The following is a 5,942-nucleotide window of genomic DNA, read 5'->3' as shown; positions in this document are numbered from 1 at the left end:
TGTCACAATATACTGCATTGAATTCATTTTCTTGCAGGCACCTACAGGAAAATAAAGAAATTGAGAAGTAGTGCATAAATGCAATCAATTTTATGAAAACAGGTAAGGAACCTGCATGTGTCTTTCTTTAAGGTGAGGAGATTAAACATGACATGATACCTCAAGTGCAGGCCCTGTCTGAGCCCAATAACCTAGTGACCTCCTTCACGTCTCATCACGCTCCCCCCTCCCCTGGGCATCCTAGCTTCATATCATTAGAGAATTTCCATTGTCCCATTTGGCAAACTAATCCCCCCCACCCCCACCACCCTTGTCATTATACACTTCACTGTAAATTCCAACAATTCCCTTTCCAGCATTGTTAGATATGTATCTGATCCAAACTCATTGCAGGTTCAAATGTGAAATGAAAGTTTTGAGCAGTACAGTTCAATTTTAGATAGTTGCTAGGGAGAGGGTCAGAGACTGTGGCTAGGGAATAGAATTTATTTCTCCAATTTTTTTTCCATATCCAATATTAGATATCAACCAAGTAATCTGACAAGTTAGAAATGATGGAGTAGTAATGAGAAATTGATATTGGGTAAATCTGGGTTTTTATCTCTGAGTTCTCATACCATTATTTCAGATAATGCTACAAGGAAAAGGAACTGTCTGTGGATGAGAAATAAAAGGAAATGTGGAATAGATCTCTGGGAAACACCAAAGGCAACGACCTGGAAATGCAAGCAATTCTTCAGTTATAACTGAATCAGTAAAGGGACCAGCTGAGTGTGGCCCACCATAAGGTGATGGTGAGGTGCATTTGGAAGAAGATGGTACAGTCAGCTAGTTTATGATTACAACACATCAACAAGTGGGGGTAAGGGAGGATTTTCTTTGTCACGCTCACATAGGTCAGTATTAATTTCTATAAATATTATAATACTGTGGCAGGGACAGGTATCTGACGTGAAACATGCAAATGACAAAAGTGGATACATATCTATGTGTGTTTGGAGACAAAGGGGACAAGAAATGGGCAACAGATTGAATGTGCTAGGAAGTCCTTTTATGCGGTATTTGTTGTTGACATCAGATTTGACAGCAGATAGTAGCAAAAGGGAAACAACTATCCAAATATTAAGTCACATGAGGGAAAGGAAAGAAAGTTAGGCAAACAAAGACAGTATATTATTCAATCATATCTTATTATTTTATTCCTTTTATTTATTCAGGCCTCGGGAGACAGGTAAGTGAATAACAGTCAGGAGAGGGAAGGGCAAGAGTCAGATACTAGAGAGTACCCCTGTGGCTGTACCCCTTAACACTAAGTACTCCTGTTTGAGTACTGTTGGGGGGACAGCCTACCTGGGGGAAGCAACAGTGGCCGCACCTCTGGCACAGAGTCTGGCCCCGTGGCTCAGAAGGGTGGGGAAAGGAAGAAGGCAGCAGTGATAGGGGTCTCTATAGTTAGGGGGTCAGACAGGCGATTCTGTGGACGCAGGAAAGAAACTTAGATGGTAGTTTGCCTCCCAGGTAGGTGCCAGGATCCGGGATGTTTCTGATAGCATCCACCATATACTGAAGTGGGAAGGAGAACAGCCGGAGGTCATGGTACATATTGGTACCAATGACATAGGTAGGAAAAGGGAGGAGGTCCTGAAAACAGACTACAGGGAGTTAGGAAGGAAGTTGAGAAGCAGGACCTCAAAGGTGGTAATCACGAGATTACTGCCCGTGCCACGTGACAGTGAGTATAGAAGTAGAATGAGGTGGAGGATAAATGCGTGTCTGAGGGATTGGAGCAGGGGGCAGGGATTCAGATTTCTGGGTCATTGGGACCTCTTTTGGAACAGGCGTGACCTGTACAATAAGGATGGGTTGCACTTGAATCCCAGGGGGACCAATATCCTGGCAGGGAGGTTTGCTAAGGCTATTGGGGAGAGTTTAAACTAGAATTGCTGGGGGGTGGGAACCGAACTGAAGAGACGGAGGAAGGAGCAGTTGGCTCACAAATAGAGAAAGCTTGTAGACAGTGCGAGAGAGAGGATAGGCAGGTGATAGAGAAGGGATACGCTCAGACTGATGGTTTAAGATGTGTCTATTTTAATGCAAGAAGCATCATGAACAAAGCGGATGAGCTTAGAGCGTGAATCAGTACTTGGAGTTATGATGTTGAGGCCATTACTGAGACTTAGATGGCTCAGGGGCAGGAATGGTTACTTAGAGTGCCAGACTTCAGATGTTTCAGAAAAGACAGGGAGGGAGGCAAAAGAGGAAGGGACGTGGCACTGCTGATCAGAGATAGTGTCACGGCTGCAGAATGGGAAGAATTCATGGAGGGACTGTCTACTGAGTCTCTGTGGGTGGAAGTTAGGAACAGGAAGGGGTCAATAACTCCACTGGGTGTTTTTTATAGACCACCCAATAGTAACAGGGACATAGCGGAGCAGATAGGGAGACAGATTCTGGAAAGCAGTAATAATAATAGGGTTGTCATGGTGGGAGATTTTAATTTCCCAAATATTGATTGGCATCCCCCTTGAGCAAGGGGTTTAGATGGGGTTGAGTTTGTTAGGTGTGCTCAGGAAGGTTTCCTGACACAATATGTAGATAAGCCTACAAGAAGAGAGGCTGTACTTGATCTGGTATTTGGAAATGAACCTAGACAGGTGTCTGATCTCTCAGTGGGAGAGCATTTTGGAGATAGTGATCACAATTCTATCTCCTTTACCATAGCATTGGAGAGTGATAGGAACAGACAAGTTAGGAAAGCTTTTAATTGGAGTACGGTGAAATATGAAGCAATCAGGCAGGAACTTGGAAGCATAAATTGAGAACAGATATTCTCAGGGAAATGAACAGCAGAAATGTGGCAAATGTTCAGGGGATATTTGCGTGACGTTCTTCATAGATACATTCCAATGAGACAGGGAAAGGATGGTATGGGTCAGGAACCGTGGTGTACAAAGACTGTTGAAAATCTAGTCAAGAAGAAAAGAAAAGCTTACAAAGGGTTCAAAAAACTAGGTAATGATAGAGATCTAGAAGATTATAAGGCTCGCAGGAAGGAGTTTAAGAATGAAATTAGGAGAGTCAGAAGGGGCCATGAGAAAGCCTTGGTGAGCAGGATTAAGGAAAACCCCAAGGCATTCGACAGGTAAGACGTGAGGATAAGACGTGAGAGAATAGATCCAATCAAGTGCGACAGTGGAAAAGTGTGTATGGAACCGGAGGAGATAGCAGAGATAGTTAATGAATACTTTACTTCAGTATTCACTACAGAAAAGGATCTTGGCGATTGTAGGGATGACTTGCAGCGGATTGAAAAGCTTGAGCATATAGACATTAAGAAAGAGGATGTGCTGAAGCTTTTGGAAAGCATCAAGTTGGATAAGTCTCCGGGACTGTATGAGATGTACCCCAGACTACTATGGAAGGTGAGGGAGGAGATTACTGAGCCTCTGGCAATGATCTTTGCATCATCAATGGGGACGGGAGAGTTCCGGAGGATTGCAGGGTTGCGGTTGTTTTTCCTTTAATTCAAGAAAGGGAGTAGAGATAGCCATGGAAATTGTAGACCAGTGAGTCTTACTTCAGTAGTTGGTAAGTTGGAGAAGATCCTGAGAGGCAGGATTTGTGAACATTTGGAGAGGTATAATATGATTAGGAATAGTCAGCATGGCTTTGGCAAGGGCAGGTCGTGCCTTATGAGCCTGATTGAATTTTTTGAGGATGTGATTAAACACATTGATGAAGGAAGAGCAGTAGATGTAGTGTTTATGGTTTTCAGCAAGGCATTTGATAAGGTTCGCTATGCAAGGCTTATTGAGAAAGTAAGGAGGGATGGAATCCAAGGGAACATTGCTTTGTGAATCCAGAACTGGCTTGCCCACAGAAGGCAAAGAGTGGTTGTAGATGGGTCATTTTCTGCATGGAGGTCGGTGACCAGTGATGTGCCTCAGGAATCTGTGCTGAGACCCTTACTCTTCGTGATTTTTATAAATGACCTGGATGAGGAAGTGAGGGATGGGTTAGTAAGTTTGCTGATGACACAAAGGTTGGAGGTATTGTGGATAGTGTGGAGGGCTGTCAGAGTTTACAGTGGGACATTGATGCAAAACTGGGCTGAGAAGTGGCAGATGGAGTTCAACCAGAAAAGTGTGAGGTGGTTCATTTTGGTAGGTCAAATATGATGATGGAATATAGTATTAATGGTAAGACTCTTGGCAGTGTGGAGGATCAGAGGGATTTTGGGATCTGAGCCCATAAGACACTCAAAGCTGCTGCACAGGTTGACTCTGTGGTTAAGAAGGCATACGGTGCATTGGCCTTCATCAACCGTGGTGTTGAGTTCAAGAGCCAAGAGGTAATGTTACAGCTTTATAGGACCCTGGTCAGACACCATTTGGAGTACTGTGCTCAATTTTGGTCACCTAAGTACAGGAAGGATGTGGAAACTATAGAAAGGGTGCAAAGGAGATTTACAAGGATGTTGCCTGGATTGAGGAGCATGCCTTATGAGAATACGTTGAGTGAACTCGTCCTTTTCTCCTTGGAGCGACGAAGAATGAGAGGTGACCTGATAGAGGTGTATAAGGTTATGAGAGGCATCGATAGTGTGGATAGTCAGAGGCTTTTTTCCCAGGGGTGAAATGGCTAGCACGAGAGGGCATACTTTTAAGGTGCTTGGAAGTAGGTACAGAGGAGATGTCAGGGGTAAATTTTTTATGCAGAGAGTAGTGAGTGTGTGGAATGGGCTGCCAGCAACAATGGTGGAGGCAGATACGATAGGGTCTTTTAAGAGACTCCTGGATAGGTACATGGAGCTTAAAAAAATAAAGAGCTATGAGTAACCCGAGGTAATTTCTAAACTAAGTACTTGTTCAGCACAGCATTGTGGGCCGAAGGACCTGTACTGTGCTGAAGGTTTTCTATATTTCTGTGTTTCTGTTCCTTAATTGACTTTTTTGTTATGTTAATAGAATACAAAACCTGATTCTTTCTGCTTCCAACCAGGCTGAATGAGGTCCATATTTAGATATTAGGAAAATATAAGCAGAATTATTCATTACAACCCAGCAAAGTATCCACATTGTAACAGATAGAACAAGGGGCAGCATGCTAGTGTAGCGATTGGCGTAACGTTAATACACCACCAGAGACCCAGGTCCATTTCCACTGCTGTCTGTAAGGACTTTCTACATTCTCCCTGTGACCGCATGCGTTTCCTTGTGTCATCCTAAAATGTACGGGTCAGCACATTCCTTAGTCACAGGGGTGTAGTTGGGTGGCTTGGGCACGGTGAGCCAGAAGGGTCTGTTACATGCTGTATCTCTAAAGAAAAACATAAACCTGGCTATACTGCTCCCTGTTTATGCACAGAAACCTAATTCTTGATGAGATATTATAGACAACAGAAGAAACATCAGAGAATATTTTTATTTTCTCAACAGTAATTTACAACTTAAAAATACATCCTTTCTGAAAGAGGATGGCCCGGTATTACAGAGTCAAAGAGTCATTGAACACGACAGTACAGAAACAGACGCTTCAACTATCTGGACCATGCCAAACTATTGATCTGCCTAGTCCCATCGACCTGCACCCAGACCACAGCCCTCAATACCCCATTCATCCAAATTTGTATCCAAATTTCTCTTAAATGTTAAAATTGACCCCACATCCAGCACTTCCACTGGCAGCTCGTTCCATATGCTTACCACTGTCTGAGTGGAGGGTTGCCTCTTCATGGTCCTCTTAAACATTTCACCTTTCACCCTTAGCCCATGACCTCTAGTTGTTGTCCCACTCAACCTCAGTGGAAAAAGCCTGCTTGCATTTTGTATTCCTCTATCAAATCTGTACTCATTCTCCTACACTCCAGGGAGTAAAATCCTAACCTATTCAACCTTTCCCGATACCTCAGATCCTCAAGTCCTGGCAACATCCTTGTAAAT

This window comes from Mobula birostris, chromosome 17, assembly GCF_030028105.1.
Source record: "Mobula birostris isolate sMobBir1 chromosome 17, sMobBir1.hap1, whole genome shotgun sequence".
Lineage (NCBI taxonomy): Eukaryota > Metazoa > Chordata > Chondrichthyes > Myliobatiformes > Myliobatidae > Mobula > Mobula birostris.
Note: the sequence above shows the minus strand (reverse complement) of the source record.